Source organism: Primulina tabacum, unplaced genomic scaffold (assembly GCF_025594145.1).
Source record: "Primulina tabacum isolate GXHZ01 unplaced genomic scaffold, ASM2559414v2 Contig553, whole genome shotgun sequence".
NCBI lineage: Eukaryota > Viridiplantae > Streptophyta > Magnoliopsida > Lamiales > Gesneriaceae > Primulina > Primulina tabacum.
The window spans coordinates 37,573-51,496 of NW_027459784.1; the positions used below are offsets into that span (position 1 = coordinate 37,573).

The following is a 13,924-nucleotide window of genomic DNA, read 5'->3' on the forward strand; positions in this document are numbered from 1 at the left end:
TAAGATGTTTTAAAGGTATTTTTCAATAATTGAGATTTATTGGGTATTTTTAACCGCATGATTTTTATTTTTAACGATACGCGAGTTTTATCGAATCGGGGGACTTTTTTGAGAGTTTGGCTAACATTTTCAAAAAATTTCCAACAAAATATTTTTCGGGAGTATGTTTGGATTTAATGAGCATACTTTTAAGCTTGTTGGACTTAAAATTCTTTTTAAACTCTTAATTAGCAATTTAAGGCCCATTAGGTATTTGTTTAATATTTAGTTAAGTACCTAAACATAATTTAAACTAAACCTACCCTACACCAATAATTGAATCAGCCAACAACCCTTCTCCCCTTCATCATTTACGTGAAATTCAGCAGCCACCATTCCCCCATTTCTTTTCCCTTCAAGCAAGATCGTTTCTCCGCTCTCCGGTGCCTCCTCGTCGTGATTTTCTTCAAAGTTTCGAGCACCATTCTTCAAGGCACGCCATGTACTTTTATTGCTGCATCATACACATTATATACATGCTGTATTATGTTTATTTGTTGTGAAGCTTTCGATCCAACCATGTGTGAGTAAGATTTTCGGGTTTCATGTGAACATTGCATTTTTGTGCTTCAATCCTCACGGTTTTCTTGTTGCTGTGCAAGGGGACTGTCGGTTGCTAGTGTTTAGGGCCGAGACATGTCATAATATAGAGGGAAATAATGCTGGAGTCGGTGCTGGTTGAAGATTGGTGTAGATCTAGTGTGGTGTCTCATTTTGGTTCGGCTTTGGGGAAGATTGCATGCAAGGGTTCGAACAGCAGCGCAAGGACTCAACCGTGCCATGGACTTGACCCTAATGGGTCTGAGAGAGGGCCTGGAAGGGCTCGGCACCTGCTGGAACAGCCTCCAAGCGCGATCAAGCTAGTGGGTGATGAAATGGTTGCGGTTGTGCTCCTTGGTGTCTAGCGGTCGTGGGCTTTGTGCAGCTTGTATGGGGCTGGGGCCGTGAGTCTAAGGTGTCAAGTAGGGTCCCAAGATGGTCAAGGGGAGGTCGGTTCGTGGCTGGAACCGCTGGTTGAAGGCTAGGAGTGTATTATTGGAAAGTATGAGGCTTAGGGTTCGAAGGGAGCTGCTGGAAATTTCCAGCGGTTATTGGGGCTGTTTTCGTGGGTCTTTGGGGGCTGGGAGGAGTGGTCTAGGAGCTGTTAGGATGCGTTGAAAGTATGGTAAAAGTTTGGGAAAATTTGGTTGAGTTTCGGGTCGGTTCGGGTTAAAACCGGGACCCCGGTCCAATATTTAAAAACAATTCGGTTAAGTTATGAAATGGGTTTGAGTTTATGTCTAGAGATGCTTTTAAATATGTTTTGGGACATTTTTAAGAGTTTGGTAAGTTTCGGATCAAAATGATGAGTTTTGGATTTATCCGGGATTTAATCGCCGCACGAAACGTTAATCAAAGAATTAATTGAAATGCCTAGATTTAATCTTAATTAAATTATGGAAAAGTATATTTAAGCTCAAATAATTATTAGAAGTCTAATTTTTTAATTTGGGAATTTTATGCTAAGGTTGGGTTTAATTCGGGATTAAAACGCATTAATATGTTATAGTTAAAGATTAATTTAAAAGTCACCGATTTAAGCCAAATAAAAAAATGGGAAAATTCATGTAGGCTTAAATAATTATTTGGGACATGTTAGATTCAATGGAATTAAGAAAATATCAAAAACGTGAAATTTTACGTATAGGGGCAAAATGATTTTTGGGTTTCAAGGGGCAAAATGGTCATTTTGCACCTGAGGTGAGATGTTAGTCCTGTCAGCGCCCTGAGCACAAATTCATGATATTTTAAATGTTCACGCATCATGATTCACGATTTTTAAGATTTTATAAAAATATACGTTGCATGCTTGAATTTAAAGGAAATTGCATTTATACATGAATTTTATAAGTGATGAAAATGATAATGTTTTGAATGATGGGAATTAGTTGTGGCTATCGAAGTATATGTAAATGGTTAAGACGTATATGTAAATGCTGATGATGAGGCCTAGGCACAGTGGATGGGTGATCCTGTCACTGATGTCCGACAGCCGCCGGGTACCGCGGTTCTATGTATGATGGATCCATCGTAAATGATGATGTACGATAGTCACCTCTAATGAACTGAATTCACCAATGATAATTGATGAAAGATGAATGATGAACGATAAATGATGAACGATAAATGATAAACGATGAATGATAAATGATGAATGATGAACGATGAACGATGAATGATGAATGATGATTAACGATGAGCTGTTTTGACACGTCAAGATTTTACACGACACGTTTATGTTACATTTTTTAAGTTCATGAATGATATGTTGAGTGTAGAACCCGTAAATCAGTAGACGTATAAGCCATGCATAATTCTAGATTTTTAAATTTAATTGACTTCATTGCATGATTATTTTAAATGCATTTGTTTGAAGTTAATTATTTATTATTTCAGTTCAGCAGTTTGATTTTTAGCATTTCAGTTATTTCAGTGAGGCCGGACTGGAGTTGGAGTTTTGAGATAGAATTTAAGATTTGAGAAATATTTCCAGAAGTTAATTTAGCTAGCAAGTAAGTTCATTTAAGTTAAAAAGAAGTTTAAGGAATTATTTAAGTTAGTTGAGGATTTTAATTTAATTATTTGAGGTGATTAAGAAATGAACTCATTTAAGTTATTAAATTAATGGGTTAGCTCACTAAATTAATTAAAGGATTAGTAAGGCTTTCAAGGATTATTAGTTGACTAGATAACAATATTTCCACTTCATTTTATTGCAATTTTCGGCCCCCATAGTTGCTAGACAATTTAATTGCCAACTCATCAACCTTTTGACCATTTCTTTGCATGTAAGTTGTAGGATAATTCTAGGATTTTTGGGAGCACAATTTAATTAATTAATGGACATATCCTAGACTAGAAAATAAGCAAAATTTCGGCCACCACCTCCTAGAAGCATCCACCAACTCATTTGATATCAATTCAAAATTCAAATTCAAAAGGGGAGTGGACTTGGTCTTGATATGATCCTATTTTTGTGCACCCTTCTCCTCACCTTCATAACCACTCAATCCCTCTCCCTCTCCACCGAAATACCTCACCATTCAGATCCATTTTCAGTGTAAAAATCGTGAGTCTTAGCTAGAGGGAAGGCAAGAAAAAAATCGAGAACTAGAAAGAGCAAGAGAAGCGCTCCACCTCCTCCGTGCCGCGTCGTCGTTGTTTCGTTCGTTTTCTTTCAAAACGAAACCAGGCATGTCTAGATTTCTTTCAAACCTCAATCAAGTCATATTATCATTTATTTTTCAGTACATGATCATGTTTATTCAAGTAAAAATCGAGATCCATGTCAAAACATTTTGAAACCTCACATGCAGAATTTTCGAATTTATTGGCAAGCTTCACGTTTTTCTGAGTTTGATGGTTTCAGGTATTGGATCGACTCCAGGCTCCCAAGGCGGCTTGTATACATGTAGTAGGATGCATTAGGACCATGTTGGTCCATTCAAACCAGCCCCATGATTGCTGGAAATTCAGAATGACAGCAAGTTCCCCATAAGTGCAGAAATGTGATTCGAAATTTCAGTTTTGTGTCAAGGGTTGTGGATCTGATCTTGGCTGCCCCAAGGGCCTTTAGCCATGGTTGGATCACTTCCCTAGCATGTCTAAGACGTGACTAAGTTGCCCTTTTGGTGGCTTGGTCCATGGCTCATCGGTTTTTTAAATAATCAACAAGAACAGCCCCTTTCCCCATTCGGCCCTTCCATTTTTCAGCATATGGTTCGTTTCTTTTGTGGCTTGGTGTGGATCTTGGTTGGCCTATGGCCCTTAGCCACGGTTCATATCATGCTCCTAGATGTCTAGATCGTGCCATGGTCAATCAAATGGCCACTGGAACGACGCAAGACATCGATCATAGCATAAACACTACACACGCATGCACGTTGCTCTCGGTTGGACCCTTCGGTTAAGATTTGGTGTGATGCGGATTGTGGCTGGCCTAGGGCCCTTAGCCATGGTTCAAATCATTCCTTGGGATGTTGGTAAGAGTCTCTGGTCGGTGGTTCACGCCCCAATGGCCGGTAGCCTCGAAAACGACACAAGGAAAAACAAGTGCGCAGCTGCTGTATTTTTGACAGCAAGTATGCTGCTGTTCAGAAGCGTCGTTTGAGTTCTTGGTTGGCTTTTAGCCCATGGCCTTGGACTGGACAGTGCCTCATTGAGTTGGGAAGGTCATGTTTTTGACCGTTCGTCATTTGGATCATTTTTGAGGTCGTACGAGAATTTACGGTGCAATGTGCCAAATTGACTCTCGAAAGAGCGTTTCGTGTTTTGGCCTCCATTCCACCTAGATTTCGACCCTATCATTTTAGGAACATTATTTTATGATTTTTCAGCGTATTTTAATCATGACTATATGTCGGTTCAGTGTCGGTTCAGGTTGGCTCGGAGTCATGATTAAATGCGAAGTCATTAGGCGTCATAGTCGCATCTTTTGAACGTAAATTGCATAGTTGGTTAAGTTTAAGCTATTGCATATTTTTCATGGCACAGTTAGGTTGCAGCGAGCCTGGGAACGATCCAATCCAATCCAGTTGGTAAAATTACAGGAATTTTCATTATGCCAGTTAATTATTTTACGTGCATTAAACAGAAAATGATTATTTTTGAGATTTATGCGATATGGCTTGTGGTTCATTCACTATGTGGGAGTGTTATTTTATACGGTCGCCAGTGACCGATCAGTTCAGTATGGTACCACCCGGTCGCCAGTGACCGGCCAGCTCAGATCAGTTTCAGCCTCCCCGGTAGCCAGTTACCGATCAGTTCAGCTTAGTGCAGTGGCCACAGGCGTAAAACATAATCTCAACAGAAAATTTTACCAGATATTTCAGTACAGGCTCCAAGGAGCAAATATTTTTACAGTGACTTCCAGTTCAGTTATGCACGTATTATAATTGCTCAGTACAGATTATTTTCAGTATGCCTCAGGACAGGATATTTTATCTCATGCATATTTTAAATTCAGATTTTTACTCGTTACCTGCGATTTATGCATGCTGAGTCTTTAGGCTCACTAGACTTGATTGTTGTAGGTACTGATGAGGCCAGGGCCGAGGGCGGGGACCAGTGAGCCAGCTTGGGTCGGCAGTAGTGGCACCCGAGGACCTCAGAGCAGCAGTTGTTATTTTCTTCGCAAACAATTTTTATCAGTTGTTGGATATTTTTAAATCGTTGTTGTTGGCAAAACTTTGATTTTCTTCCGCTGCAATATTTTGAAATATTGAACTTGATTCACCAGTGATTTTATGAATAAGGCCATTTAAGTTCTTTTAAAAAGAAAATCTTTAATTTTCCGCAAATTTCCAAGAAAAGAGTTTTAGGTCCTTCACAGTTGGTATCAGAGCGGTGGTTCTGTATAGGGTTTCACTACTACTGACCGCGAGAAGCTCACGAAGCCACGCCTTTGGTCTGTAAGTTTTTCAGTTCAGCATTTTGTTCAGCATTTCAGTTATAGCATGAATTATTTTGTCAGCATGCTTCCAGATTTTCAGTATTTCAGAGTTCATTTAAAATAAATTATGGAATTATGCATGTTAGTTACGTATGGGTTATGTTGGAACAGTATGCCCCCTAGACGCATCTTAGAGCGCAACAGAGAGGAGGAGCCTCGCCGAGAGGACAGGGAGGAGCGTAGACCAGAGGGAGACCTACCACCTCCTCCACCGCCCCTACAGGACATGAGTGCCCAGATGTTAGCTGGGATGGCACAGTTCTTCGCACAGTTTGCGGGGGGCAATGCCGCAGCCGTAGCCGCAGCCGCAGCCAGGCCGACAGGGCCCGAGGCAGTGTATGAGCGATTCATGAAGATGCGCCCGAAGGAATTCTCTGGGGCATCTGACCCCATGGTTGCCGAGGGATGGATCAAATCCCTCGAGGTTATCTTCGATTTTATGGAGCTGGGGGACGCAGACCGAGTCCGATGTGCCACCTACCTGTTCACTGGAGACGCCCGCTTATGGTGGGAAGGAGCTTCAGTAGCCCTGACATTGGCTACACTTTCTTGGACCCGCTTTACGGAGGTTTTCTACTCCAAGTATTTTGCCGAGGAGGTTCGCACCAGGCTGACCACCGAGTTCATGAGCCTGAGACAGGGGGATATGTCGGTTACGGAGTTTATCCGTAAGTTCGAGAGGGGCTGTCACTTTGTGCCCCTGATAGCGAATGATGCCAGAGCCAAGCTGATGCACTTCCTGGTGGGTTTACGGCCGATCTTGCGCCGGGATGTTAGGGTATCTGACCCTGCTACTTATGAGATTGCCGTCTCCAAGGCCTTAGCCGCAGAGCAGGATCTGCGGGATATCGAGAGGGATCGCCAGGGCAAGCGCCCAGTCCAGGCACCGCACCGCCCTCCTCCTCTTCAGCATCAGCAGCAGAATAAGAGGCCTTTTCATGGACCGCCCAGGAACAGAGGCCAGCAGCAGCAGCAGCAGCAGCAGCGGGGACGCCCAGCCCCGAGGACTCAGGAGCACCCAGTCTGTCCCAGGTGCTCACGTCGCCATCCTGGAGCATGTATGGCTGGCTCAGGAAAGTGTTTTAAGTGCGGCAGTCCAGACCACATGTTGCTGCAGTGCCCTCAGAGGAATCTGCCTACCCAAGGCAGAGTCTTTGCTCTCCATGCCGCGGAAGCCAACCCGGAGACTATGTTGTTGACAGGGAGAATTTTTATATCTGGTTCCGCTACCAAGGCCTTGATAGATTCAGGGGCCACTCACTCATTTATTTCGGAGGTCTTTGCAAACTTTCTCAAGATCCAGACCATTGGGCTAGATACAGCCTTTTCAGTAGTGTTGCCGTCAGGAGAGGAGATGGCAGCTACCAATGTTATCCGAGATATAGACCTTGAGTTGCACGGTAATCTTGTTTATGCGGATCTGATTGTGCTACCGATGCCGGAATTTGACATCATCCTAGGGATGGACTGGCTATTGAGGAACAGAGTGTTGATAGACTTCCAGCGGAGATCCGTTCTTGTCCGACCGCCTGGAATGGAGCAGTTCTTATTTGAGCCGGACAGGTACTTTTCTTTACCGCGCATTATTCCATATGTTCAGGCTAGGAAGCTCATGCATAGAGGGTGTCGGGCATTTCTAGCAACCTTTTTATCTGTCCCCGAGGAACCCAGCCAGTCAGCCTCAGATGTTCCGATTGTTAGAGATTTCTTAGACGTTTTTCCCGAAGACGTCTCTGGTATGCCACCCGAGAGAGAGGTGGAGTTTTCCATTGAGCTTATGCCAGATACGGCTCCGATATCCAAAGCACCGTACCGTCTAGCACCGACAGAGATGGCAGAGCTTAAGAAGCAGATTCAGGAACTTCTTGACAAGGAGTTCATTCGCCCGAGCTTTTCTCCATGGGGCGCGCCGGTCTTATTCGTGAAAAAGAAGGATGGCTCGATGAGGCTTTGCATTGACTACCGGGAGTTGAACAGGGTTACAGTGAAGAATAAATACCCACTGCCGAGGATTGAGGATCTGTTTGACCAGTTGCAGGGAGCTTCGATTTTCTCCAAGATAGATCTGCGTTCCGGTTATCACCAGTTGAGGGTGAGAGAGGCTGATGTCTCGAAGACAGCTTTCAGGACTCGTTATGGTCACTACGAGTTCCTAGTGATGCCGTTCGGTCTGACGAATGCGCCAGCAATCTTCATGGATCTAATGAATCGCGTATTTCAGCCGTACCTCGACCAGTTTGTGATAGTGTTCATAGATGACATTCTCGTCTACTCCAAGAATCGGGAGGAGCACAGCAGGCATCTGACCATAGTGTTGCAGACATTGCAGAAACATAAACTATTCGCAAAGTTCAGTAAGTGCGAATTCTGGTTAGAGAAGGTGGCGTTCTTGGGCCACATTGTTTCTAGCAGTGGCATTGAGGTAGACCCGGCGAAAGTTGCAGCAGTCAGAGATTGGGTTGTGCCTCAGAATGCATCCGAGATCCGCAGTTTCCTTGGGCTAGCAGGATATTACAGGAAATTCATCCAGGGATTCTCCTCCATTGCCGTTCCACTCACAGCACTGACCAAGAAAAATGTGAAGTTTGTGTGGAGCGAGGAGTGTCAGAAGAGCTTCGATACCTTGAAGCAAGCTCTTATCTCAGCACCCGTTTTGGCTGTACCGTCAGGATCCGGCGAGTTTGTCCTTTATACCGATGCTTCGAAGCTTGGTTTAGGTGCAGTTTTGATGCAGCATGGGAGAGTGATAGCGTATGCTTCTCGACAGCTGAAAATCCACGAGAAGAACTACCCCACCCATGATCTGGAGTTAGCGGCCGTAGTTTTTGCTTTGAAGATTTGGAGGCACTATCTGTATGGGGAGAAGTGCCAGATCTTTACCGACCATAAGAGCCTCAAGTATTTCTTTACGCAGAAGGAGCTGAACATGCGTCAGAGACGTTGGTTGGAGCTTGTGAAAGACTACGATTGTGACATTAGCTACCACCCGGGTAAAGCTAATGTAGTTGCGGATGCTTTGAGCAGGAAAGTCGCAGTGATGGCTCATTTGACGATGCAGAAACCTCTTCAGATTGAGATGCAGAGGTTTGATCTTGAGACTTACCCTCAAGGTAGAGTTCCTCGTTTATCTACCTTGACTATCCAGTCCTCTTTTTTTGACCGTATTCGCAGCGGTCAGGCAGCAGATGAGCAGTTGGCACAGTGGAAGAAGAGAGATGAAGCTAAGGGCAGTGTTTTGTATACAGTCAGCGACGGTATTGTGAGATACCGAGATAGGATATGGGTTCCTAGCAGTGATTCTATCCGAGCAGACATCTTATCAGAGGCCCATACGTCCCCGTACTCCATTCACCCTGGGAGTACGAAGATGTACAAAGATCTGCAGCTATTGTATTGGTGGCCAGGAATGAAGAAGGACATCAGGCGTTTTGTATCCGAGTGCCTGACTTGCCAGTTAGTGAAGGCCGAGCATCAGAGACCAGCAGGTTTGCTCAAGCCTCTTCCTATTCCCGAGTGGAAGTGGGAGAACATTACCATGGACTTTGTGACCGGATTGCCGAGGTCAGCCAGAGGATCGAATGCTATCTGGGTGATTGTAGATCGTCTTACCAAATCAGCGCACTTCTTGCCTATTAAGACGACTTTCACCATGGTTCAGTATGCAGAACTGTATATCCGAGAGATAGTCCGACTCCACGGTATTCCAGTTTCTATCGTATCCGACAGAGATCCCAGATTCACTTCCTCGTTTTGGAAGAGTTTGCATTCGACTTTGGGTACGAAGTTGCTGTTTAGCACAGCTTTCCATCCGCAGACGGATGGGCAGTCGGAGCGAGTTATTCAGATCTTAGAGGATCTTCTCCGTGCTTGCGTCATTGATTTCTCTGGGAGTTGGGAGTCGAACTTACCATTGGTAGAGTTCACCTATAACAACAGTTTCCAGTCGTCTATAGGTATGGCTCCGTATGAAGCACTGTATGGCCGCAAGTGTAGATCTCCTGTTCATTGGGATGAAGTAGGAGAGAGAGCAGAGTTGGGTCCAGAGATGGTTCAGCAGGCAGCAGATGTAGTAGTCAAGATCCGTGATAGGATGAGGACTGCCCAGAGCCGACAGAAGAGTTATGCCGATCAGCGGAGGAGAGAGTTAGAGTTTGCAGTGGGCGATCATGTCTTCGTGAAAGTGGCACCTATGAAGGGTGTCATGAGATTTGGCAAGAAAGGGAAGCTCAGTCCGAGATTCATTGGACCGTTTGAGATCCTCGACAGAGTTGGGACGCTAGCGTATCGTGTGGCTCTTCCGCCAAATCTGGCCGGAGTACACAATGTCTTTCACGTTTCCATGCTGAGGAAGTATATGGCAAATCCTTCGCATGTGCTGAATTTCGAGCCGTTGCAGCTTACTCCGAACTTATCTTATGAGGAGAGACCCGTGCAGATCCTAGACAGACAGGAGAAGAAACTTCGGAACAAGTTGGTTAAGCGAGTCAAAGTCAAATGGCTCAACCATTCAGAGGAGGAAGCTACGTGGGAGTCTGAGCCGGAGATGAGAAGTCGATACCCTGAGTTATTCGGTGAGTTCTAATTTCGAGGACGAAATTTATTTAAGGGGGGAAGGATTGTAGAACCCGTAAATCAGTAGACGTATAAGCCATGCATAATTCTAGATTTTTAAATTTAATTGACTTCATTGCATGATTATTTTAAATGCATTTGTTTGAAGTTAATTATTTATTATTTCAGTTCAGCAGTTTGATTTTTAGCATTTCAGTTATTTCAGTGAGGCCGGACTGGAGTTGGAGTTTTGAGATAGAATTTAAGATTTGAGAAATATTTCCAGAAGTTAATTTAGCTAGCAAGTAAGTTCATTTAAGTTAAAAAGAAGTTTAAGGAATTATTTAAGTTAGTTGAGGATTTTAATTTAATTATTTGAGGTGATTAAGAAATGAACTCATTTAAGTTATTAAATTAATGGGTTAGCTCACTAAATTAATTAAAGGATTAGTAAGGCTTTCAAGGATTATTAGTTGACTAGATAACAATATTTCCCCTTCATTTTATTGCAATTTTCGGCCCCCATAGTTGCTAGACAATTTAATTGCCAACTCATCAACCTTTTGACCATTTCTTTGCATGTAAGTTGTAGGATAATTCTAGGATTTTTGGGAGCACAATTTAATTAATTAATGGACATATCCTAGACTAGAAAATAAGCAAAATTTCGGCCACCACCTCCTAGAAGCATCCACCAACTCATTTGATATCAATTCAAAATTCAAATTCAAAAGGGGAGTGGACTTGGTCTTGATATGATCCTATTTTTGTGCACCCTTCTCCTCACCTTCATAACCACTCAATCCCTCTCCCTCTCCACCGAAATACCTCACCATTCAGATCCATTTTCAGTGTAAAAATCGTGAGTCTTAGCTAGAGGGAAGGCAAGAAAAAAATCGAGAACTAGAAAGAGCAAGAGAAGCGCTCCACCTCCTCCGTGCCGCGTCGTCGTTGTTTCGTTCGTTTTCTTTCAAAACGAAACCAGGCATGTCTAGATTTCTTTCAAACCTCAATCAAGTCATATTATCATTTATTTTTCAGTACATGATCATGTTTATTCAAGTAAAAATCGAGATCCATGTCAAAACATTTTGAAACCTCACATGCAGAATTTTCGAATTTATTGGCAAGCTTCACGTTTTTCTGAGTTTGATGGTTTCAGGTATTGGATCGACTCCAGGCTCCCAAGGCGGCTTGTATACATGTAGTAGGATGCATTAGGACCATGTTGGTCCATTCAAACCAGCCCCATGCTTGCTGGAAATTCAGAATGACAGCAAGTTCCCCATAAGTGCAGAAATGTGATTCGAAATTTCAGTTTTGTGTCAAGGGTTGTGGATCTGATCTTGGCTGCCCCAAGGGCCTTTAGCCATGGTTGGATCACTTCCCTAGCATGTCTAAGACGTGACTAAGTTGCCCTTTTGGTGGCTTGGTCCATGGCTCATCGGTTTTTAAATAATCAACAAGAACAGCCCCTTTCCCCATTCGGCCCTTCCATTTTTCAGCATATGGTTCGTTTCTTTTGTGGCTTGGTGTGGATCTTGGTTGGCCTATGGCCCTTAGCCACGGTTCATATCATGCTCCTAGATGTCTAGATCGTGCCATGGTCAATCAAATGGCCACTGGAACGACGCAAGACATCGATCATAGCATAAACACTACACACGCATGCACGTTGCTCTCGGTTGGACCCTTCGGTTAAGATTTGGTGTGATGCGGATTGTGGCTGGCCTAGGGCCCTTAGCCATGGTTCAAATCATTCCTTGGGATGTTGGTAAGAGTCTCTGGTCGGTGGTTCACGCCCCAATGGCCGGTAGCCTCGAAAACGACACAAGGAAAAACAAGTGCGCAGCTGCTGTATTTTTGACAGCAAGTATGCTGCTGTTCAGAAGCGTCGTTTGAGTTCTTGGTTGGCTTTTAGCCCATGGCCTTGGACTGGACAGTGCCTCATTGAGTTGGGAAGGTCATGTTTTTGACCGTTTGTCATTTGGATCATTTTTGAGGTCGTACGAGAATTTACGGTGCAATGTGCCAAATTGACTCTCGAAAGAGCGTTTCGTGTTTTGGCCTCCATTCCACCTAGATTTCGACCCTATCATTTTAGGAACATTATTTTATGATTTTTCAGCGTATTTTAATCATGACTATATGTCGGTTCAGTGTCGGTTCAGGTTGGCTCGGAGTCATGATTAAATGCGAAGTCATTAGGCGTCATAGTCGCATCTTTTGAACGTAAATTGCATAGTTGGTTAAGTTTAAGCTATTGCATATTTTTCATGGCACAGTTAGGTTGCAGCGAGCCTGGGAACGATCCAATCCAATCCAGTTGGTAAAATTACAGGAATTTTCATTATGCCAGTTAATTATTTTACGTGCATTAAACAGAAAATGATTATTTTTGAGATTTATGCGATATGGCTTGTGGTTCATTCACTATGTGGGAGTGTTATTTTATACGGTCGCCAGTGACCGATCAGTTCAGTATGGTACCACCCGGTCGCCAGTGACCGGCCAGCTCAGATCAGTTTCAGCCTCCCCGGTAGCCAGTTACCGATCAGTTCAGCTTAGTGCAGTGGCCACAGGCGTAAAACATAATCTCAACAGAAAATTTTACCAGATATTTCAGTACAGGCTCCAAGGAGCAAATATTTTTACAGTGACTTCCAGTTCAGTTATGCACGTATTATAATTGCTCAGTACAGATTATTTTCAGTATGCCTCAGGACAGGATATTTTATCTCATGCATATTTTAAATTCAGATTTTTACTCGTTACCTGCGATTTATGCATGCTGAGTCTTTAGGCTCACTAGACTTGATTGTTGTAGGTACTGATGAGGCCAGGGCCGAGGGCGGGGACCAGTGAGCCAGCTTGGGTCGGCAGTAGTGGCACCCGAGGACCTCAGAGCAGCAGTTGTTATTTTCTTCGCAAACAATTTTTATCAGTTGTTGGATATTTTTAAATCGTTGTTGTTGGCAAAACTTTGATTTTCTTCCGCTGCAATATTTTGAAATATTGAACTTGATTCACCAGTGATTTTATGAATAAGGCCATTTAAGTTCTTTTAAAAAGAAAATCTTTAATTTTCCGCAAATTTCCAAGAAAAGAGTTTTAGGTCCTTCACATTGAGTATGATATTTTTCACTGCTGTGTGCTATGTATATGTACTTGTTATTCCTGGTACAGGCGTGTTGAGTCTTTAGACTCACTAGGCGTGTGTGATGCAGGTGAGCTAAATGCTGAGGAGACTGGAGGTGCCGAACTCTGAGTAGGCAGATCTGGTGGGGTGACATGACCCGAGGACCACATGTTTTCCGCATTATGATTTATGAGATTTGAGAGGAAATGAATATTTTAATACGTTGATGATTTTTAAGATTTTTATATGTTTATGGTGACGTATGATTATGGGTGAGTTTGGTTATTTTTAGTGTCAAATTATTACAATTATTTTAAATGTTATTTCGAAAATGCGAGCTTTATATAAAAAAAATAAATTTATCCAGTAGAATTTTAAAAATGAGCGAGACGTTTCACTTCTACCCTTCGCCCGGGTAGTGTAGAGGAAATTAGGTCCTTAGGCTCCATCTCTTCTTCCTACAAAATATTAATTCCTAAACCTAGTGACCACCCGGACACCCCTCCTCTGGGCTTCCAAACCTTCTTCGTGGAACAGCTCAGGAGTGGGCTTCGATTCCCGATTCATCATTTCTTTGAAGGGGTTGCCCGGTTCTTTGGGCTTCCCATCAACCATCTCCACCTGAATGCCTTTAGAATCATGGCGGCTACCTTCATTTTGTTTCGCATGAAGAGTTTACTCATTAATTCCTCCATCTTTCA

The 13,924-nt window shown here is 43.2% G+C and overlaps 1 long non-coding RNA gene across 1 annotated transcript; it reads left to right on the plus strand.

The window, feature by feature from the left end:
* The first annotated feature begins 337 nt into the window (after positions 1-337).
* On the plus strand, positions 338-13,534 carry LOC142534507 (uncharacterized). The gene is made up of 2 exons (XR_012817075.1): positions 338-472; positions 13,312-13,534. It is a non-coding gene; the product is annotated as an uncharacterized LOC142534507 (long non-coding RNA).
* The last annotated feature ends 390 nt before the right edge of the window (positions 13,535-13,924 follow it).